We start from the raw sequence: 25690 nt of genomic DNA on the forward strand, positions 1-25690 counted from the left end.
CAACCATTACTCACATGCCTATGATTGAATTTTCCAAATGGAAGTTTCGAAGAGAGGAACGTTTGTGACCATTTATGCATTTCATGATGAAACTTCATACACAAGCAATTGTAATGCAAACCACACATCCAAACCTTCTCCAAATCATTTCAGAATTCATTTGCTTTAGCTTTTGGGCCTCACATGCGCCTGTACAGGCCCATGCATGGAGGATCCAATTCTCATGCACACGAGTTCCATCCACTCTCCTATGCATTTCATCTATAAATAGGATGCTCACTTCATTTAATTCTCAACCTGAAGGCGCCTGAAACCCTGCTGGAATTGAATCCTAACCTCTCACCAAAGGAATTTGAATTTTCATTTCTCTTTTTCAAGTTTGATTTTCAACAACATCAGTTGATTTTCAACACTAATTCCTAAGCCTTGCACTCATACCACACTTCAAGATCAAGCTGCAATCAAGAATTGGAGTGGATCGTGTTCAACAAAGTTGCACTTCAAAGGTTTGCAGCTCAACTGTGTTGCTTCGAATCTCACTATATATTGTGCATTGCTTGTGTTGGTTTGGTTTTCTGAAGTCCTCGTGTGAGAGGCAAGCCAATGGTGGCTTTAATTTTGTGAATTGTTGAACTTCAGATCAAGTATCTGGATTTTCCATCTCTGATTTCTCCTTCCATAGAGATCTAGAGAACAATCCAAGGTTACAGGGGTGATGTACATCACCCCAGCTTTAATTTGGTATAAAGATCATTTGATTTGGTTGAGGTTGCAAAACCTGCAACTGGTGGCCGGATTTAGTGAGCTCACCGGAGAAGACGGTGGTTTCCACCACCGTCCCCACGTGGAACTCTCCTGCCCTTTGGATCCAACTCTCCAGATCTAATCATGGTCTTGCATAATGTTTACTTTTTTAAATATAACATGTGATGCTGTTGACTTGTGAACACCATGCGCGCGCGCCTTATGGCCTTAGGATCAACCACGTCAATTAATGAAAGTGGATATGAGCGTTGTGGTTTTTTTCATATTTTTTTATTTCTGTTTTATTTTTCTTTTAATCCATTTATTTTCAAAAATTCATAACTTCTTTATTTGCAATCACAAAAATATGGGACCAATTGCAAAAAAATTCTCTTAAATTCTAGTTTCATAATCTGATTTTTAATTATTTTTGTGATTCCATTTAATATTTTTTGTGAATTATTTTGTTTTTGATTATTTTTAATTCATTTAAAATACTTTTTGATATTCAAAAATGCCAAAAATATTTTCTTAACATCTTTGGATGGTGATAAGTCTATGAGAAATATTCTCATCAATTTCTTAATTGATTTGAGATTTATTTGAGATTTTAGTCCAATTATGTTATTTTTCTTCATTTATAATTGTTTAAAATTAGTTTCTGTTTTCAAAAAATGTTGAGAAAATTTGTCAAACCTAGTTTGACCATGTTAGACTTATGATGATCCAATTGGACTTATCCAAGTTGATTTGAATTGGATTTGAAGTTTGACCTTACTTTGTTCATTTTATTTTATGTATTATTTTAATTCCAAAAAAATACCAAAAATATGTTTGACCTTTCTTGACTTCTCATCTTCATTTCAATTTTGTTTACCATTGGTTGATGATGATTCCATTCACATTTGACCATTATGTTTTGATTTCGTCATTTGAATTTCCATTTTGTACATTCTATTTTCATCTCCTTTCTTCATCATTTTCTTTTGACCAATGAGTTAATGATTTGTGGTTAGCCTTGACATATGGGAGGCTTAACCTTCTTTGATCCAAATCAAATTCAACTTGGTCAAAGATCAAGTGAATTGCTTTGTGTCCAAGATAGGTTGCTTCTTGGTCAAGCAAAGAACCTGAAATCCATACAAGGTCATTCTTCTTTTCTTTTGGCATGGCAAGTTGTAGTAGCTTGGCTTACTAGTCATGATCTCTAACTTATGTTTATTTGCCTATAGTTTTATTGACCGGCCTCAGATAGGTGTGACTACTACATTAGTCCACTTACGATTGCTTAACATAACGCTAAATTGCCTTATGGCACACTAACACTAACTACTAATTACTAACTTTTAATTCAAGCCTTTAATTCTTGCAATTTACTTTAATGCAATTTAATTTCTTGCTCATTTATTCATATTGCCTTTTCCCTTTGCTCACTTGAGCTCATGTTTATGTTTATTCCATTTTCCTTTTGCTCACTTGAGCACATTATTGTGTAAATATATTGTTGCTTTGTGGCTTTGTGTTTGTTTTGTTTGTGTGAACCCAATGCATAAAGGAGAAAGGACTTAGAATTAGGACCTCACCTATGCTTAATGGAGTTCAAGAGCAACTAGGCCTCATGCCTTTAGAATGCTAAAATTGGATGAAGAGCAACTAGGCCTCATGCCTTTAGAATGCTAAAATTGGATGAAGAGCAACTAGGCCTCATGCCTTTAGAATGCTAAAATTGGATGAAGAGCAACTAGGCCTCATGCCTTTAGAATGCTAAAATTGGATGAAGAGCAACTAGGCCTCATGCCTTTAGAATGCTTAAATCTTGAAGATGACTTGAAAGGACCCATAATCTAAACTCTCTCTTTGTCCATTTCTATTATTGCATTGTGGAACTTTTTGATTGTTTGTTCTTGTGTGATAGGGATTCCAAACTTGAGATAGTTAGAAGGACCATTGTCATGAGCATCCAAGATAAGAGAAACAAGCCAATTGGATATCCTAGGAGCTTGATTGAATATTTGTTTGATTGCTTGAGTTAATTGCTAAGTCCAAAGGAAAGGAGAAACTTGAATCATCTTTATGATCTCAAGAAAGGAACTCCAAGGGTTTTATTCTCTTCTCTCATCTTTGCATGTTTAGGACTAGCCCTTCTCTTCTTCTCTCAACTCTAACCCAAGCCAAACTTATTTTGTGCAAACATTGACATTGTTTTCAAAAAAACTAGAAACCTAGGCATTATGCCTTTGATTTTTCAAACTCTTTTCATAATACTTATTTTGAATTGAATCTTAAGTCAACTTCGACTTCATTTTGTGAATACTTCTAATTTGTAAATACAACTCATTCAAGTTTGTTTTTTGTGGTTCCAATGACCACTTTTGTTAAAACCTTTTTTTATAAACATTAGCTATTAGGTTTGAGTTATCATAATGGTTGATGTAAACCTCACCTTATCCTTAGTGATTGGACTATAAGTCTTCCATACTTATTATAGGATGGATCCCTCACTAGTATGTTGAAGCTCTCCTCACATGGTGGATTGTGGTTTGGGTTGAGTTTTCTCCCTTTGATAAAAAAAGACCTTAAGGCTTTTGACCAATCAAGTCACCGACTTATTTTGAGATTTTTACCCCGAACTACGAGGTTTTGATCCTACCTTTGTGATGGTACGTAGGCAATGGGTTTACCCATTCTAACAAAATTGTAAATAATTTTTATATTCTTTTCTCATCTCCCCAATCATGTTTGCACAAATATTTTTCACAAATACCAACCTACCATACAACTTTTGCAAAAAGGGCTCCCTTAGAGTACTAAGGATGTTTTGGGTGCTTAAAACCTTCCCATTGCATAACCAACCCCCTTACCCAGATCTCTGACATTTTTATTAGTTTTTGATTTGATAAAACTTCTCGGTTTTTGTTCGCTTTCTAACCTTTCCTTTGGATAAATAGAAGTGCGATGGCGACTCAAATTGTATGATTTACTTTTGATTTAGTCAATAAATCATAAGGTAACGAATACCCCGCTACAGAAAAGTGGCGACTCTGCTGGGGAGACATCACTATTTCCTAGTGGGTTTAGCCTACTTTTTGCCTTTCTTGTATTGTATGTTTATATTATTTGTGACATATTTTTATGCAAATTTGGGATTACTGTATTGTTTGTAATGTACGAATTGCTTGATATATTCAATTGCTTGTGTGCTTGGTGGTCTCTTGTGAGATGAGTTCTATACCCGAACTCGAGTGCAATTATGATAGGAGAATGGCATAGTCTTGTTGGCTTGTGTGGAGTTATTCCTTAGCAAGTTGACTTGCAAGCCCATTCACTTGGTGGAGGTTTTGTTGGGATCAATAATGTCACACGAGTAGTCGTGGTTAGGCATTACTCCTTCCAATATAGACCTTAGAAGCCAAGGACCTTAGATTACCTAGCCCATCTTGGCCTATTTTAGGACGTAGTGCGAAGGTCGTTCAAGTGTAAGATTTGATACGATTGTTACGCGATACTACATTCATAAGAGTATCTCTTGAGAATATTTTTGGAATACGAGTAGTCGTTTATCCGATAATATCCGAAAGATGAGATGATCACTATGGGAGCCTCTTTTAGAACATGATTGTCAGGTTTAACCATAATACACTCCCTTTGGGTGGTCCTTAACCGAGACTCCATGCTCGTGACTTGCAATAAACCCTTGATTCGCGGTTGATCCGTTCTCGTATATCCTTAATATCAATGGAACTTGGGTGTTGATAAGGTGAAAACCATAATCCACCAAAATGGATGATTGATATTAAGGATGACTTGATCCATCCCGTGACCTTTGTGTGGGGTGACTTGCTTGATCCTTGAGTGTGATTGTTGCATCCATGCATTCATGCATTCATTTGCATCCATATCATCAACAAGAAAATTTCCAAGGAATTTAAGAGGTCTATTTGCAAATTTTCAGACATGGATAAGCAAAGAAGGAATACAAAGAAGTATAGTTTCAGACAACCCGACTTGAAAGAGTTAAGGAATTTGACATCCTATGTATTAGATCCCTTGGAGTTCAAGGCTCGCCATGGGATGCATCTATCTATTCTTGCTACTCAGGTGGATGAAGGTCTGATGAGTGTGTTGGTGCAGTTCTATGATCCCTTGTACCGTTGCTTCACTTTCCCAGATTTCCAGCTTTTGCCTACAATTGAGGAGTATGCCCATCTTGTGGGTATACCTATTCTAGATCAGTTGCCATTCAGTGGCTTGGAGAGAGTTCCTTCTTCCCAAGAGATTGTTGATCTGTTGCACATAGATGTATCTGATATTGGTGCTCATATGACTATCAAAGGTGGAATTCAAGGTCTCCCATCCGATTTCCTCATCACCCAAGCTACTCTGTTTGGGAAGGCCATGAGTGAGGATGCCTTTGAAGTTTTATTTGTACTTCTCATCTATGGGCTAGTGTTATTTCCCAACATCGACAATTTTGTGGATGTGAATGCTATTAGGATTTTCTCTACTCTTAATCTTGTTCCTACTCTATTGGGTGACACTTATTTCTCTTTGCATATGAGGAATGCAAAGGGTGGTGGTACCATTGTGTGTTGTTGCCTCTGTTGTACAAGTGGTTTATTTCGCACTTGCCTCAGACGCTCTCCTTCAAGGAAAACAAAGGATGTCTGCGGTGGTCCACGAGACTTATGTCTCTCACTAATGATGATATCTTTTGGTATAACCATGTGTATGATGGCGTCCAGATTAACCCACTAGGGCAAGCACATGATCCCCAGCAGAGTCGTCACTTTTCTGTAGCGGGGTATTCGTTACCATTAGAGATATTGACTAAATCCAAGGTAAATCATACAAGTCGAGTCGCCACTGCACTTCTATTTATCCAAAGGAATGGTTAGAAAGCGAACAAAAACCTAAAAGTTTTATCGAATCAAAAACTAGTAAAAGAGAGTCAGAGATCTGGGTAAGGGGGTTGGTTATGCAATGGGAAGGTGTTAGGCACCCATAACATCATAGGTACTCCTAGGGAGCCCTTTTCATACTTGTGGTAAGGTTGTTGTTATGTGAAAACATGATTGAAGAGATGAGAAGAGAATATACAAGTTATTTACATTTTTGTGTTTGGATGGATAAACCCATTGCCTACGTACCATCTTAAAAAAAGATTAGGATCAAAACCTCGTAGTTCAGGGTAAAAATCTCAAAACAAGTTGGTGAATTGATTGGTCCAAAAGCCTTAAGGTCTTTTGTTATCAAAGGGAGAAAACTCAACCTAAAACCACAAATCCACCATGTGAGGATAGCTTCAACATGCTAGTGAAGGGTTAACCCTATAATAAGCATGGAAGACTCATTGTCCATCACTAAGGATATAGGTGAGTATTACATCTACCACAAAGATAACTCAAACCTAATAGCTAAAGGTTATGAAAAAGTTTTGATTAGAAAGTGGCCATTGAAACCACAAAAAGACATTTGAATGGGTTATATTTACCACTTAGAAGTATATACAAAATGGTCAAAGTTGACTTAAAGATTCAATTCAAAATAAGTATTATGAAAAGCAAGTTTGAAAATCAAAAGCATAAGGCTTAGGTTTCTAATGTTGAAAACAAGTGTTAGATGTTTGCACAAAAGTTTTGGCTTGGGTTAGAGTGGAGAGAAGAAGAAGAAGGGCTAAAGTCCTAAGCATGCAAGAGGTAAGGAATAAGAAACAAAACAACAATGGATTTCCTCTCTTGAGATCATATTGATGATCCAAGTATCTCCCATCCTTTGGAATAAGCAATCACATAAGCATAAACTCAAGCAATCAGTAGTCAAATGAACTCTTGGAAAGATTCCTCAATGTATCTTGGATCTCTCTCTCTTGGAAGCTCATGGTAATGGTTTCTCAATTAAGCTCAAGTTGGAACTCCTAGCACAAGAGAACACACATCAAAAGGTTCTATAACACAATCAAAGAATGGACAAGAGGGAGTTTAGAATATGGTCCTTTCAATGTTCATCTTCAAGCTTAAGCATTCTAAAGGCCCAATGCCTAGTTGCTCTTTGTCTTTTTATAGAACTCTAAAGGCCCAATGCCTAGTTGCTCTTTGACTCCAAATTTGCATAGGGAAAGTCCTAAAGTCTAAGTCCATTTGTCTAATTCTTTGCATTTGGTTCACAACAATCAAAACAAAACACAAGCACAATAGTATATACACAATTATGTGCTCAAGTGAGCAAAAGGCAAATGGCATTAACATAAACATGTGCTCAAGTGAGCAAAAGGAAAAACAAATGGATAATATGTGCAAGAATAGTAAATTGCATTAAAAGTAAAGAGCAAAAAGTAAATGTTAATTGTTAATGGTTAATGTGCCATAACGCAAATTTAGCGTTATGTTAAGCAATCGTAATTGGACTTATGTAGAAGTCACAACTATCTGAGGCCGGTCAATAATAGTGTAGGCAACAACATAAGTTAGAAGTCTTGATTAGTGAACCAAGTTCCAACAACTTGCCATGCCAAAAAGAAGAAGAGAATTGATCTTGTATTGGTTTAAGTCTTTTGCATAATTTAGGAAACAACCTATCCTTAATGCAAAGCCATTCACTTGATCAATTGATCAAGATGAATTAGATTTGAATCAAGGAAGGTTAAGTCTCCCTAATCAATGCTAACTTATCAACCTTCAACTCATTGATCAAAATAAAAGAAAAAGAAGAAGAAAAAGAAAGAGATGAATAATGGAAGATGAAAATGGGAAAATAAAGTGCATAAGATGAAATAAATGTACCAATCCATGTATGTTGACCAAATGACATTGAAAGTCAAAGTCAAACGATGAGAAATCAGAAATGAGATGAAGATTGGAGGTCAAACAATAAGCAAAATATTTTTGGCATTTTTAATATTAAAATAAACTTGAATTAAAAATAAAAGGAAGGTCAAACTTCAAAATCACTTCAAATCAACCTTGAAAGGTCCAAGTGATTTATCCTAAGTTCAACAAGGTCAAACAAAGTTTGACAAAAAAATTCAGCATTTTTAAAAGTCAGAAACTATTTTTTAATCAATTAAAAATGAATAAAAAAAACCTAATTGAACTAAAATCTCAAATAAATCTCAAATCAATTAAAAAATTGATGAGAATATTTTTCATAGATTCATCATCGTTCAAATAGGTTAGGAAAATATTTTTGTATTTTTTGAATATAAAAAACTATTTAAAATGAATTAAAAATAACCAGAAAAGAGAAAATTCACAAAAAATATCAAATGACAAAATAAAAAATATTAAAAATCCAAATTAGAAACTAGAAATTATTTAGAGAAGAATGCAATTGGTCCCATATTTTTTAGAATTAAAATGAAGAAGATATGAATTTTTGAAAATAATGGAAATAAAAGAAAATAAATCAGAAAATAGAAAATGCCAAAAATCCAGAGGCGTCAGATCTGGATTCATTAATTGACGTGGCACATCTGAAGGCAGGGAGACACGCGCGCATGGTGTACTTGAGTCAACAGCATCACACATGGCATTATTAAAAGTCATAAGATCAAACGGTTGTGATATAAACTGGAGAAAGCATCCAACGGTCCACAATGCATCTGGCAAAGGGACGGTCACCGGAGCCACCTTCTTCTCCGGTGAGCATGAAGATTCCGGTGACATTTGCAGGTTTCAAAAGCTTAACCAAAATACACGATCCATATATCATTGGAAAGTTGGGATGATGTACATCATCCCTGTACCACTCAATTCCACTCTAGATATCTATATTGAGAGAAATCAGAGATGGAAATTCTGTGGTGTTCAATTGAACTTTATGGATTTCAACAATTAAGTACTCAAAACAATTGCCTCTATGAAGAGGACTTCAGCCAACACAATATCCAAGCAAATAGATTAATAAATGGTGAGTTTCGAATAGAAAACCAGTTGAAGAACAACCTTGAATTCTGGAGATTTGAGCTTGCTTCCTTGCTTCCTTTGGCCAAACAGAAGATCAATGGAGTGTGAGAGAGAGGTCTAGGAACTTTAGATCTAGAAATTCAACCTGATTTAGTTGAATTTCAGATCTGAGAAATTGAAGAAAATTGAAATAGTTCCTTTAGGTGTGGCTCGGTTTTCAGTTCAGCAGCATTTCAGGTTGATTCATGGATGAAATTTAAATGGAGTGAGGCTCTTATTTATAGATGGAAAGGCAAGGTAAGTGTGATCAAAGCCGTGTGCATGGAATTGGATATTCATTGCATGGGCTTGCATGATCATTCAAAAGGCCCAAATTCAATGCGAAATGCATTATGAAGCATAATTGAGCTGAAATGGTCGTGGAATTGGCAATGCACAAGCTTGTATAATGAGTTCCAACATGTTATGCATAATCATGCCTAAAACTTCTCCTCTTCGAAAATGCCATTTGCCAAATTCAAACATGAGCATGTGAGTAATGGTTGGAAAGGTTTTGATGTAAGGAACAATTATTATGTTGGGAAAAAATCCACTTGAAGTGTGGAAATTGGTGAAATATGAGTTTAAAGTGCAAGGTGCAAAACATGTAAAGGCAAAGTTTCTAAATTTGGCCAAAGTTCAAGCCCTTCTGTTCTGATGATTCAAACTTCAAATGATAAAACCTCCAACATCAAAGTTGTAGATCTTTTCAAGACAATCGAAATGGACTTACATTTTGCATCATTTGGATTTTTGATGAAAGAGTTATGGGCACTTGAAGTTGGACTTTTTTGCCTTTCAATGCATTTGGTCCAAAGTGACCTATAATGTTTTGCATTATCACATGTATTTACTTCGAGATTTTGAAATTTTGTTCAACATAACAATTGAAGTATACATATTAATCTTTGCAATGCATTTGATTCCATCTCAAAATCACAAAAAATGAATGAGTTATGTCCTTGGGAAGTTGACCCAAAATTAGGGTTTCAGTCAAAATGACCTATAATGTCTTGGAATGGGAGATGACCTTCCAAGCTTCAAATCAACTTTTGATGAACATGAAAATTGTTCATATTGTCCTTAAGAACATTTTTTATTTTGGGATCATCTCCATTTGACCAAAACATAAGAGGTTAGGTCTCAGTGCATTTCAAAATAATCAGATGAATTGACTGATCAACTTCTCAAGTCCATGACTCATATCTTGATGAATTGATGATTGAGGACACTCAAATAAGTTCAAATATGCATGAAATGATGAGTTAAAGAACTTCCCTTGATTAAATTTGATCATGGGTTGAGGTTGCTTCAAGAGCAAGGCATTGTGGTGCACAGATGAATTCGGGTTTCTTTGGGGAACAAACCTCAAACCCTTTGACTTGTTTTGATCAAAATGATGAATTCAGATGCTAGGGAAGCACATTTGATGGAGGGGAGCTTTGGGAACTATTACCATGCTTGCTTTCCTCTTCTTTTGACCATATCTTTGTACCAATGATCTCCTTGAAGCTTTTGACCTTGTGATTGCTCAAGCTACAAACAAAAGATGTTAGTGACATATTTTTGTGCTTTTGGTTAGTAAACAAAATAAGAAAAGCAATAATATACAATTCAAGCATGCTTGGTGATCTCAAACCACTCACAAGAGGTCCTACCCAAAGGTAAAGGGAACCAAGATGCTTATGATCCTAGAGGCTTTGCAAATGCAATGTTATGATGCCATGAGGGATCTTAGAGTCAAAATTGGGGTCTTACAGATGCCCCTATTTAAGGTCATTCTAGCCGGAGGAGTGAAGGTTAAAATCTTCGTTTTGACGAGGTAGAATGGGCTTAAATAATAACAAAGAGACGAATTTTGGTCCCTAAGAGACCTCATGATGCAGATATATGCATGCAAAATGGTAAAACTCTGTGGGGATATGCATCCACAAAGGCAAAGATCAGGAGGAAATCGACAATTCCTATGAATAATTCATTCTATGGGGCAGAGACTCTACCGGGGAGTAAAGGGATGAAAACGCGTGAGCAGGTCACGACTTGAAACTTGCTGAGACACGGAGAGAATCCATGAAATAAATCAATGGAAAGACTCGAGCTGACTCGGAGATGCACGTATTGGGGAATATGCCAATACAGCAAAGATTATCCATAACGGATACTTCGGATAAAGATCCGGACTCAGGTGGGGATGTCTACTAAGGACTCAGCTGAGGAAATAACAAATGAGGTATTACCGGTTACTGGGTAATAGCTCAAAAGGAGATCATGTGATCCCACCGGCATCAGGGTGAGGGAAAAACATGCTCCGGGAGAATGAATATCTAAGACCGGTATAAGGGTGAGAGATATCAAACAACCAAATCATCTGAGGAAGACCTAAAAGGTATATTTCAACTCAGGAAAGTCTGACTCCACAGGGTACAAAAAAGTCATAATAGGGAGCAGAAGGAGGGAACACCAGGGATGCCGGTTACTGGGCCTATAATAGGTGACCAACCAAAACGTGAATTGGGGAATATTCCCAAGACACTCATCATCCAAAAGAGGGCTAAAAGCAAACTCGATTATGGGATGGACATTCGATTCCACAAAGGGATACGAATCTTACTCAACTGGGGAAGAACAAAAGGCTTCAACCAAAGAGTGCATGAGATATATTATCTATTACCGTCAGAACGTAGATAATATACTCGCATGAAAGATTATCCACAACCGGCTACTGGGTTAATAAAGGATAAATCGACCGAGAGAGAAAGGCATCGGGATACCGAAACTAGGTATATAATGATGACCATTCAAGGGGAGCAACAAACATTACCGGCAACCGGTATATGAAAGATGGCTTGCTAGGGATAAACTGCCTAATCAGAGCAATTATCCAAAAGAATGAGGGAATATCAACACCGAATATTGGATAATGATAACCTTCAAGGAGGGGATTAAATCTACCGGATACTGGGTAGAAAACCACGGAAGAGTAACCGTCATCGATTAGGATGAACAAAAGGTTAACTCTGCAAGGGGATGAAATAGAGTTTACAACTACCGGTATAAAGGTAGAAAACCACATACTCCGCCGGGGATAAGATGAATGATTACCGATTACTGAGCAATTATTCATTTATACCACAGGGAAGCGCAAGAAACAGTCACAAAAGGCCAATCTAGAATCAAACTAAAGAGGCAAGCTGAATCAAAACTCGTCCCAGTGAGGATATAACTCAATAGGGAAACCCATCCCAATATATGTTGGGAAAGGAACAGAAACAATCATCATCCACGAGGATATAACTCGGTGGGGAATATGGAAGGAAAGATAAACACTTTCTGCTTAAGGGGCTGACTCTACATGGGGAGATCAGACACCGACATCTGCTTGGGAAATGTATTACCCACTAGCAGGGGATAACAAACAAAGATATATGGAAAAGAATGCAATCATGAATATCTGAATGTTTGAAAACTATATGCACGCATGCCTGGTTTATGTATCATGAATGCTGACAAACAGACATTTCTAACACAAACAGCTCCAAAGGATAAGTACACAAACATCCGGTACTACATCTCAAGAGAGAAAGCCAGGTTCACGGGAGAGTATCCAATCTGATGAGGGCAACTGATACCAGGAAGCAAAGATCTCCACAGGGGAATGAACATCGGTCATTCCAGCTGGGGGCAGGAGTTATTGCATAGATAAAAATCTGCCGCATAAGCAACTCTATTGGGGAACCAATCCGAGGAGGAAAGGGAACTCCTGTGGGGAACAAACACCCAATAGGAAGCTTCCAAGGTCGCCACTAAATACCGTACTACCAAATATCTCATCTGCTGAGGAGGAAAGAGGTATGAATATCTTATCACACACTCTGCTTGGCGGAAAAAACCTCAAAAGGCTCCTATAGGAAGAGGATACAAACATGCCAGGAATATGAACAAAAGTCTTACCCTGTTGGGGATCATACCATCCTTGGGAGAGCACTGAAGATCTCTTAAGTATCCTTATGTCATTGTGAATGTTCATTTTGTTTAAAAACAAATTTATGAAAAATTCGATTATTTAAAACAATGATACTTTTTTCAATGAAAACATGCAAAACCTTTGTTGGATAGAAATAAATAAGAGTGCAAATAATTGGATAAAGGCTCAAATTTATTTGATGGGATGGTAGTTTGCGAATGGCAAGACTCCATAGATCTTTACAAATTGGAAATTGGTGATATATATTGGAAAAGGGCTACATTGAACATAATGACCATTTCCCCACCAATTCTGAATCCGATGTATTTGAAGCTTTGGTTGATGACGAATGAGCAAGAATCTCTGACGGATGACAGTTGTAGAACAAAGTCTTGCCAGGGTGCAGTTACTTGCCAAATCCATAATTTTTGCCTAGATTTCCCCAGGATGAGGTACTCAATCTATCGAGATACATATATATTTTTTTTTATGTCTCTAACTTTTGCCTGGATCGCCCTTTCGGGTTTTCAATCCACCGAGACGCTCATTTTTGCCTAAGCCTCCCTTTCGGGTTTCAACTTAGCGAGCTATGCTGTTTTTATTTTAGGCGAAGTATTTCTTGACTGCATCTGAATTCACAGGATTAGTGAAATTCTCCCCATCCATAGTTGTAAGTATCAAAGCACCGCCTGAAAAGGCTCTTTTTAACAACATATGGACCTTTATAGTTTGGAGTCCACTTGCCCCTGGAATCGGGCGCGGAAGACAATACTTTCTTGAGCACAAGGTCACCTTCTCGGAACACACGAGGCTTGACCTTCTTATCAAAAGCTTTCTTCATCCTTTGCTGATATAACTGACCGTGGCACATGGCAGTCAATCTCTTTTCTTCTATCAAATTCAGTTGGTCATAACGACTCTGAACCCATTCAGCATCAGTCAACTTGGCTTCCATCACGACTCTCATTGATGGGATCTCCACCTCTACTGGGAGTACAACCTCCATGCCATAAACAAGAGAGAAAGGGGTTGCCCTTGTTGAAGTGCAAACAGATGTACGATATCCGTGTAAAGCAGTTGGCAGCATCTCATGCCAATCTTTGTACGTGACAACCATCTTTTGGATAATCTTCTTGATATTCTTATTAGCAGCTTCAACAGACCCATTCATCTTGGGTCTGTAAGGAGAGGAATTATGATGCGCAATCTTGAACTCACTACACAGTTCTTTCATCATTTTGTTGTTCAGGTTAGATCCATTATCAGTAATGATCTTATCTAGCACACCATATTGGCATATGAGTTGATTCTTGATAAACTTCACGACTACCTGCCTAGTCACATTTGCATATGATGCCGCTTCAACCCACTTGGTGAAGTAATCAATTGCTAGGAGAATAAATCTGTGTCCATTAAACGCTTTTGGCTCTATCATGCCAATCATGTCGATTCCCCACATGGAGAAAGGCCATGGTGATGAAATCACATTCAGAAGTGTGGGGGGAATATGAATCTTATCTGCATAAATCTGACCCTTAGGGCATTTCTTCACATATTTGCAGCAGTCAGACTCCATTGTCAGCCAATAGTAGCCTGCTCTCAATATCTTTCTAGCCATGGCATGTCCATTGGAATGAGTACCAAATGAACCCTCATGGACCTTAGTCATCAACAGGTCTGCTTCGCGTCTATCCACGCATCTGAGCAGAACCATGTCAAAATTTCTCTTATAAAGCACATCACCATTGAGGTAGAAACTTCCTGATAATCTCCTCAGAGTTTTCCTATCCTTCACAGATGCCCCAGGCGGGTAAGACTGGTTCTGAAGGAAACACTTGATATCATAATACCATGGCTTATCATCCTTCACTTCTTCAACCGCAAACACATGGGCTGGTCTGTCCAAGCGCATCACAGTGATATTGGGAACTTCATTCCAAAGTCTAACCACAATCATTGAAGCAAGTGTAGCGAGAGCGTCTGCCATCCGATTCTCATCTCGAGGAATATGACGGAAGTCAACCTCAGTAAAGAACGTTGAAATCCTCCTCGCATAATCCCTATATGGAATGAGGCCAGGCTGATTCGTTTCCCATTCACCCTTTATCTGATTAACAACGAGGGCCGAATCACCGTAAACATCGAGATGCTTGATCCTAAGATCAATGCACTCCTATAATCCCATAATATAGGCCCCATACTCGGCCATATTATTCGTGCATTTGAAAGTTAGCCTTGCTGTAAAAGGAATGTGTGTGCCCTGAGGAGTAATAATCACTGCCCCAATACCATTTCCATATTGATTTACAGCGCCATCAAACACCATACTCCATCTGGAACCAGGCTCTGGCCCTTCATCGAGCATAGGCTCATCACAATCTTTCATTTTCAAATATAGAATCTCCTCATCTGGGAAGTCATACTGAACTGACTGATAATCCTCAATCGGCTGATGTGCCAAGTGGTCAGCCAAAATACTACCTTTAATAGCCTTTTGAGCTCGATACTCAATATCATACTCAGATAATAACATCTGCCAACGGGCAATCCTCCATGTTAAAGCAGGCTTCTCGAAGATATACTTTGTTGGATCCATTCTGGATATCAACCACGTCGTATGATTTAACATATACTGGCGTATGCGCTTAGCAACCCAAGTCAAAGCACAACATGTTTTCTCAAGCATTGAGTATCGAGACTCACAATCAGTGAACTTCTTGCTCAAGTAGTAAATAGCGTATTCTTTCTTTCCTGATTCGAGGACACAACCCATTGAGTCTTCAAGAACTGTCAGATACATAATCAATGGTCTTCCTTCCACGGGCAAAGATAGGATCGGAGGCTCAGACAAATACTATTTAATACTGTCGAAAGCTTTCTAGCAATCCTCGGTCCAATCATGGGACTGATCTTTCCGGAGGAGCTTGAATATCGGCACACATGTGGCAGTCATGTGGGATATGAATATGGAAATATAATTCAAGCGGCCAAGAAAACCTCAGACTTGCTTCTCAGTTTTGGGCGCAAGCATCTCTTGTATTACTTTGACCTTTGCAGGATCAACTTCAATACCTCTTTCACTGACAATAAATCCCAATAACTTGCCGGAACGGACTCCAAATGTACACTTGTTAGGATTCAGACGGAGCTTATACTTTCTCAAACGCTGAAAAAGCTTCAACAAGTGCTCTACATGTTCAACTTCCATTCTTGACTTAGCGATCATATCGTCAACATATACCTCGATCTCCTTGTGCATCATATCATGAAACAAGGTGGTCATAGCTCGTTGATACGTGGCTCCGGCGTTCTTCAAACCGAAAGGCATCACTCGATAACAGAATGTTCCCCAAGGTGTGATGAATGTTGTCTTCTCCATATCCTCGGGTGCCATCTTAATCTGATTATATCCGGAAAATCCATCCATAAATGAGAAGACATTGAATTTAGCTGTATTAGCTACCAACATATCAATGTGTGGTAGAGGGAAATCATCTTTTGGACTAGCTTTATTCAAGTCTCTATAGTCCACACACATCCGGACTTTTCCGTCTTTCTTAGGCACAAGCACAATATTGGCCACCCATTGAGGATACGTAGAAGTCACGAGAAACCCCACATCAATTTGCTTCTGAACTTCCTCTTTGATCTTCACTACCATATCAGGATGAGTTCTTTTGAGCTTCTACTTCACAGGCACGCACTCAGGTTTCAAAGGTAGGAAATGTTGCACAATATCTGTATCTAGACCAGGCATGTCTTCATATGACCAGGCAAATATATCAACATATTCTCGTAGCAATTCAATCAACCCCTTCTTAACAGACTCTTCCAGGAGTGCCCCAATCTTCACTTCTCGCACACAATCTTCAGACCCCAAGTTGACTGTTTCCAGATTCTCAAGATGTGGCTGAATGACCTTCTCTTCATGCTAAAGTAGACGAGTAATCTCGTCAGGAATCTCTTCAATATCATCTTCTTCCGCTTTAAATACAGGGAATTCAAAGTTGGGAGGTGGTGTTGGGTCATTATGTTCAATGGGTTTGATCAACCTGCATAATGATTTTGGATATGAAAGCTTTAAAATGCAAACAAGGCAAATCATTATGCAGATGAAAAGATTGATTTTATTCTTATTTTTGAGGTTTAATGTGATAACCAATTTCATGCAAAAAAAAACGAAAAAGGAAAATAATTGGAAAAACAAATATTTAACATGAATCTATTGAATGAAAATATCATTGTATTTATGTGCCAACAATGTCATTACTCCTCCTTTTGGCATGGGAGGAGGGTTTTTAAACACAATGAATATTACTTTGACTTATGGATAACTGTCGGATATCCACAACGACCCAATTATTGCAGATCCCCCCAGGGATGATGAAGTTGCCAGAATCCTCTTCGTCCTCTTCCAAGATGGCAGCAACCTCCATGTCCTGACCAGTGTGGATGAAACCTCCACTCTTGAACAATCCTTGCGTATTAGAAACCCCAGATGAATAACCTATGCCCGCCCGAGTCTTGTTGTCTTCTAGCTCAATCATTATCCCTAATCCAGCGGTTGCACCACACTTAATGGCCAACATTGCATCTTTGTAGGAAGCAAATGAAGGAGTTCTCTTCTCAATAGGTTTAGCAATAGATAAAGCTTGGAAAGGAGTTCCAACTTCATCCTCAGCATCTATATATGAGAAGGAAGACAACTGGCTAACCAGGAGAGCCTTTTCTCCCCCTACCACCACCAGCTTCTTATTCTTCACAAATTTCAGTTTCTGGTGTAGGGTGGATGTCACGGCGCCTGCCTCGTGAATCCATGGTCTGCCTAGGAGACATCTATATGATGGTGAATGTCCATAACCTGGAAGGTAATCTGGAAATCACTTGGTCCGATTTTGACTGGGAGATTAACCTCACCAATCACAGTTTTGCGACACCCATCGAAAGCCTTCACAACTACTCCACTCTGCCTCATGGGAGGCCCTTGATATGACAGCTTCGTAAGAGTGGTTTTTAGCAATACATTCAATGATGACCCAGTGTCCACCAGTACATTGGACATGGCGTCATCTTTGCAACCCATAGATATAAGAATGCCAAGTTGTGGTCTCTTCCCTCCTCGGGGAGATCAGAGTCACAAAAACTCAAGTTGTTACAAGCAGTAATGTTTGCAACAATGCTATCAAATTGTTCTATCGTGACATCGTGATCCACATATGCCACATCCAACACCTTCTGCAGAGCCTCTCGGTGTGGTTCTGAATTCAAAAGCAATGATAACACAGATATTTTAGATGGTGTTTGTAGAAGCTGGTCTACAACGTTGTACTCACTTCTCTTGATGAGCCTCAACATCTCATCACAATCTTCTTTCGCATGGCCACTCGGGCCAGTAGCAGCAGGAGTTCTCAATGTAGAGGATGGGTTAACAACAAGTGCCGGATTCGGGGTGCTCACAGCATTCCCAATCGGGCGTTCAACAGAATCAGCATCAACACTTCCTCGAGCATCAACTTGAGGCTTTGGCGGTGCTGAAAATACACGACCACTATGGGTCAAACCACTAACATCAGTAATATTTACAACAGATGAAGAAGGCAAGGACACCTCTTTCCCATTTTCCACTGCTACAACATTGTAGCGATAGGGGGCCGCCTTTTCAGAAGAGTATGGTACTGGTCCGGTCGGCTTAATGGTTAATGCGGGAGAGACCTTCTGCTTGCTACCATCATACTTGATGATAACAGGCTCGGGGATCCGGAATACTGGAGAAATTACGTTGACCTCATCAGCATCTTCGTCAACATTTCTGTTTTGAAGGATCTCAATAACTCCTTCATCCAGCATTTCTTGAACATCTTTGCGTACCTGGAGACAACCTCTTTGATTAACAAAACAGACTCGGCATCTATCATGGTCATGCTCATAATGACTATAATCACATAGCAAACGATGCATCTCGACCAGAGATTGTCGAATATGTTTGACGTATTTGACTTTGTATTTTCTAGGGCAATCCTGGACCATGTTGACAGATTTCCCATGCTCGGGCAATGGGTTCTTCTTCAAGTTAGGACTTACATCCTCGAAACACAGAATTCCACACCTCACAAGGTCTTGAACTTTGGTCTTCAAAGGGTAGCAATTCTCCACGTCGTGGCCAGGAGCACCAGAATGGTAAACATAGTGTAATTTAGGCTTATACCACCACTGGGGGTTAGTAGGCATAGCCGGTGGATCTCGCGGAATAATCAACTTCCTCTCTATCAAAGAGGGATATAACTCTGCATACGTCATCGGAATAGGATCGAAGGTGACCCTTTTCCTCTCGTAACTCGTGCTGGTTTGATTACTGTTTTGAGGCTGGTAGGCCTGCTGTTGCGGACGGTGCTGTTGTTGTTGATATTGCGGATGTGGTTGCTGATTGTTGTTATGTTGCAGGTACTGCTTATTATCTCTGAAGACAGGTGCTATATGAGCCACCTGGTGCTGGTTACCGGCGGGACGCACGGTCTTCCTCCTCACAGAGGGTCTTCTTGGTTTCATATGAGAGGTCACATCATGTGCCTCTCCATCTTTCTTTTTCGCAAACGCCCCATAACGTTTGGCAGAAGAGCCTTCCTCTCTTGTAAGACGCCCTTCCCTAACCCCTTCTTCTAGACGCATCCCCATATTCACCATCTCGGTGAAGTCAGAAGGAGCGCTAGCAATCATCCGCTCATAATAAAAAGAACTAAAGGTCTTCAAAAAGATCTTAGTCATCTCTTTCTCTTCTAGCGGGGGCACGATCTGTGTTGCTACCTCTCGCCACCTCTGGGCGTATTCTTTGAATGTTTCTTTGTCCTTTTGAGACATGGCCCTCAATTGATCCCTATCGGGAGCCATATCCACATTGTACTTGTATTGCTTGAAGAAGCCCTCGCCAAGATCATTGAAGGATCAGATGTTCGCACTGTCTAGACCCATGTACCAACGCAGAGCAGCACCGGACAAATTGTCCTGAAAGTAGTGGATGAGCAGTTGGTCATTGTCGGTCTGAGTCGACATTTTCCTGGCATACATGACCAGGTGGCTGAGAGGGCATATATTTCCCTTGTACTTCTCAAAGTCAGAGACCTTGAATTTCACAGGGATCCTCACATTAGGAACCAAGCAGAGTTCGGCAGCGGACTTTCCGAAAAGATCCTTTCCTCTGAGAGTTTTCAATTCCTTGCGAAGCTCAAGAAATTGATCGTTCATAGTGTCCATCTTCTCATAGACATCTAGGCCCTCAAACGGCTCAGAATGATAGATGGTGTCGTCTACTCTGGGCAGAGTATGCACGACAGGAGGAGGAATAGCAAGGACGGGGCTAGATGCCGGCATAGAAGCAAAGGTGGGAGCAGGACCCTCGGGCATGAAATTGGGAGGCATCCCCCATGGGAATCCGGCTGGCATGGCCGTTGGAGCAAAGTGTGCACTGGCTGCGGGCACAGTCGAAGAGACAATCTCAGAGATGACGGTCCTCTGGGGAGGAGTTGAAGGTGTCGGAGAAGATTGGCTCTGGGTAGCCATGAATGACTCCATCAAGGCACTTAATCTGGCCACTTCCTCTTTCAGCTCGCGGTTCTCTTGTTCTAAATGATCCATCAGTCTTGAAATGTTGGCTCTGGTGTAGTACCGGTGAGTCAGCTTGTCTTCAAAATAAATGAAGAACACAGAGTTAGACCACAAGACAAGAAGCCGGGAACAAAACCTGCTTATGCACATGATGCATGCAATGCTTGTGCACATGATTTGTTTTTTTTTTCTTTTTTTCTTTTTATTTCAAAGGAACTTTAGGGTTTTATTTGCAATGTTTGGAAGTATTAAACATTTATCACATATGGAAATATCTCATCAAATAATATCTGGAAACATTTTTACAGTACAGAAGTACAGTTTTGGTAACCAAATATAATACCAGAGAGAAGGGAAATAAACATCTTATGTATCCCTAGAAGCAATCGTCCAAAGCTCTGGACACAGGAAGATAAGATGCACGAAGCCTCTTCACCTCCCTCTCGTAGGCTGCCTCCATATCTGCCTTCTCCTTGGCGAGTCGATCGTACTTCCCTTTCCAAAACTTGGAAGACCGAGGAAGTAGAGAGGTCCATGCATCATCAGGATCATCAATAACCTGATGTTCGAGGAACTCTATCAAAGCATCCTTCTCCTTGATCTACTGAAGCAACTCCTCTCTTTCACGGATCCAAGCATGTGATCGGTCTTCGTCTCTCAACTCCTCTACTCCTTGGTCAGGGAGGGTTGAAGGCCCAGCCATAACCAAAGGTGTAGGTCTTGGATAATCGTAAGGCATGAGATACACAGACGCTCTCTTCCTAACCCAAGCAGTGTAAGGCTCCATAGCAACACAATTCTTAGGACCCAACTCTTTCCTTCCTTTCCTATGAATCTTGCACCAAGCGCGAACCATTCTGCCCTTCAAGTTTTGGGGATCTTTACCCTCCTGAAAGAACACACCCTCTAACAGAATGTTATTAGGTTTATTCTTTAGGGGGAACCCAAGTTGACGACGTGCCAAAACAGGGTTGTAGTTAATCCCACCACATGTACCAAGAAGAGGTACATTGGAGAATTCACCACAAGAGTCGATAATCTGCACACCATCATACACACGGTTGTACCAAGAGATATCATCATTAGTGAGAGACATAAGTCTCGTGGACCACCGTAGACATCCTTTGTTCTCCTTGAAGGCGACCGTCTGCGGTAAGTGAGAAATAAACCACTTATACAACAGAGGCAAACAGCACACAATGGCGCCACCACCCTTTGCATTCCTTATATGCAAAGAAAAATAAGTGTCACCCAACAGAGTCGGAACGGGATTAAGAGTGGAGAAGATCCTAATAGCATTCATATCCACAAACTTGTCAATGTTGGGGAACAATACTAACCCATAGATGAGAAGTACAAATATGGCTTCAAAGGCATCCTCACTCATGGCCTTCCCATACATAATAGCTTGAGAAATGAGGAACTCAGAAGGGAGACCTTGAATTCCACCTTTGGTAGTCATATGAGCACCGACCAGAGATTCATCTATGTGCAACATGTCTGCTATCTCTTGAGAAGTAGGAACATTCTCCAAGCCACTGAACGACAGCTGGTCTAGAATTGGTATACCTACAAGGTAGGCATACTCCTCAAGTGTAGGCAAAAGTTGGAAATCTGGAAACGTGAAGCAAAGATACAAGGGGTCATAAAACTGCACCAATACACTCATCAATCCTTCGTCCACCTGAGTAGTCAGAAGAGAAAGAAGCTTCCCAAAACGAGCCTTGAAACCCAAGGGATCTAGTACATAGGATGTCATATTCCTTAACTCTTTCAAATCTGGTTGTCTGAAACTGTACTTCTTTGTATTCCTTCTTTGTCTTCCCATGTCTGAAAATTTGCAAATAGACCTCTTAAGTTCCTTGAAAATTTTCTTCATTATTGATGATATGGATGCAAATGGGTGCATGAATGCATGAATGCAACAATTACACTTAAGGATCAAGAAAAACACACCAAACAAAGGTCATGGGATGGATCATATCATCCTTAATATCAATCATCCATTTTGGTGGATTATGGTTTACACCTTATCAACACCCAAGTTCCATTGACATTAAGGATACATGAACGGATCAACCACGAATCAAGGGTTTGTTGCGAGTCACGAGCATGAAGTCTCGGTTAAGAACCACCCAAAGGGAGTGTACTAGGGTTTAAACCTGCCAAACATGTTCTACAAGAGGTTCGCATAGTCATCATCCCATCTTTCGGATATTATCGGAGAAACGACTACTCGTATTCCAAAAATATTCTCAAGAGAGACTCTTATGATTGTAGTATCGCGTAACAATCGTATCAAATCTTACATTTGAACGACTTTCACACTACATCCTAAGAATAGGCCAAGATGGGCTTGGTAAACTAAGGTCCTTGGCTTCTAAGGTCTATATTGGAAAGAGTAATGTCTAACCACAACTACTTGTGTGACATTATTGATCCCAACATGACCTCCACCAAGTGAATGGACTTGCAAGTCAACTTGCTAAGGAATAACTCCACACAAGTCAACAAGACTATGCCATTCTCCTATCCTAAGTGCACTCGAGTCCGGGTATAGAACTCATCTCACAAAGATCACAAAGATCACTAGTAAAAGAGAGTCAGAGATCTGGGTAAGGGGGTTGGTTATGCAATGGGAAGGTGTTAGGCACCCAAAACATCCTAGGTACTCCTAGGGAGCCCTTTTCATACTTGTGGTAAGGTTGTTGTTTTGTGAAAATTTGTTTGTGCAAACATGATTGAAGAGATGAGAAGAGAATATACAAGTTATTTCCATTTTTGTGTTTGGATGGATAAACCCATTGCCTACGTACCATCTTAAAAAAAGATTAGGATCAAAACCTCGTAGTTCGGGGTAAAAATCTCAAAACAAGTTGGTGAATTGATTGGTCCAAAAGCCTTAAGGTCTTTTGTTATCAAAGGGAGAAAACTCAACCTAAAACCACAAATCCACCATGTGAGGATAACTTCAACATGCTAGTGAGGGGTTAACCCTATAATAAGTATGGAAGACTCATTGTCCATCACTAAGGATATAGGTGAGTATTACATCTACCACAAAGATAACTCAAACCTAATAGCTAAAGGTTATGAAAAAGTTTTGATTAGAAAGTGGCCATTGAAACCACAAACAGACATTTGAATGGGTTATATTTACCACTTAGAAGTATATACAAAATGGTCAAAGTTGACTTAAAGATTCAATTCAAAATAAGTATTATGAAAAGCAAGTTTGAAAATCAAAAGCATAAGGCTTAGGTTTCTAATGTTGAAAACAAGTGTTAGATGTTTGCACAAAAGTTTTGGCTTGGGTTAGAGTGGAGAGAAGAAGAAGAAGGGCTAAAGTCCTAAGCATGCAAGAGGTAAGGAATAAGAAACAAAACCACAATGGAGTTCCTCTCTTGAGATCATATTGATGATCCAAGTAGCTCCCATCCTTTGGAATAAGCAATCACATAAGCATAAACTCAAGCAATCAACAATAAAATGAACTCTTGGAAAGATTCCTCAATGTATCTTGGATCTCTCTCTCTTGGAAGCTCATGGTAATGGTTCCTCAATTAAACTCAAGTTGGAACTCCTAGCACATGAGAACACACATCAAAAGGTTCTATAATACAATCAAAGAATGGACAAGAGGGAGTTTAGAATATGGTCCTTTGAATGTTCATCTTCAAGCTTAAGCATTCTAAAGGCCCAATGCCTAGTTGCTCTTTGACTTTTTATAGCACTCTAAAGGCTCAATGCCTAGTTGCTCTTTGACTCCAAATTTGCATAGGGAAAGTCCTAAAGTCTAAGTCCATTTGTCTAATTCTTTGCATTTGGTTCACAACAATCAAAACAAAACACAAGCACAATAGTATATACACAATTAAGTGCTCAAGTGAGCAAAAGGCAAATGGCATTAACATAAACATGTGCTCAAGTGAGAAAAAGGAAAAGCAAATGGATAATATGTGCAAGAATAGTAAATTTCATTAAAAGTAAAGAGCAAAAAGTAAATGTTAATTGTTAATGGTTAGTGTTAGTGGTTAGTGTGCCATAACGCAAATTTAGCGCTATGTTAAGCAATCGTAATTGGACTTATGTAGAAGTCACAACTATCTGAGGCCGGTCAATAATAATGTAGGCAACAACATAAGTTAGAAGTCTTGATTAGTGAACCAAGTTCCAACAACTTGGCATGCCAAAAATAAGAAGAGAATTGATCTTGTATTGGTTTAAGTCTTTTGCATAATTTAGGAAACAACCTATCCTTAATGCAAAGCCATTCACTTGATCAATTGATCAAGATGAATTAGATTTGAATCAAGGAAGGTTAAGTCTCCCTAATCAATGCTAACTTATCAACCTTCAACTCATTGATCAAAATAAAAGAAAAAGAAGAAGAAAAAGAAAGAGATGAATAATGGAAGATGAAAATGGGAAAATAAAGTGCATAAGATGAAATAAATGTACCAATCCATGTATGTTGACCAAATGACATTGAAAGTCAAAGTCAAACGATGAGAAATCAGAAATGAGATGAAGATTGGAGGTCAAACAATAAGCAAAATATTTTTGGCATTTTTAATATTAAAATAAACTTGAATTAAAAATAAAAGGAAGGTCAAACTTCAAAATCACTTCAAATCAACCTTGAAAGGTCCAAGTGATTTATCCTAAGTTCAACAAGGTCAAACAAAGTTTGACAAAAAAATTCAGCATTTTTAAAAGTCAGAAACTAATTTTTAATCAATTAAAAATGAATAAAAAAAACCTAATTGAACTAAAATCTCAAATAAATCTCAAATCAATTAAAAAATTGATGAGAATATTTTTCATAGATTCATCATCGTTCAAATAGGTTAGGAAAATATTTTTGTATTTTTTGAATATAAAAAACTATTTAAAATGAATTAAAAATAACCAAAAAAGAGAAAATTCACAAAAAATATCAAATGACAAAATAAAAAAATATTAAAAATCAAAATTAGAAACTACAAATTATTTGGAGAAGAATGCAATTGGTCCCATATTTTTTAGAATTAAAATGAAGAAGATATAAATTTTTGAAAATAATGGAAATAAAAGAAAATAAATCAGAAAATAGAAAATGCCAAAAATCCAGAGGCGTCAGATCTGGATTCATTAATTGACGTGGCACATCTGAAGGCAGGGAGACACGCGCGCATGGTGTACTTGAGTCAACAGCATCACACATGGCATTATTAAAAGTCATAAGATCAAACGGTTGTGATATAAACTGGAGAAAGCATCCAACGGTCCACAATGCATCTGGCAAAGGGACGGTCACCGGAGCCACCTTCTTCTCCGGTGAGCATGAAGATTTCGGTGACATTTGCAGGTTTCAAAAGCTTAACCAAAATACACGATCCATATATCATTGGAAAGCTGGGATGATGTACATCATCCCTGTACCACTCAATTCCACTCTAGA

This window comes from Lathyrus oleraceus, chromosome 2 (genome assembly GCF_024323335.1).
Source record: "Lathyrus oleraceus cultivar Zhongwan6 chromosome 2, CAAS_Psat_ZW6_1.0, whole genome shotgun sequence".
Lineage (NCBI taxonomy): Eukaryota > Viridiplantae > Streptophyta > Magnoliopsida > Fabales > Fabaceae > Lathyrus > Lathyrus oleraceus.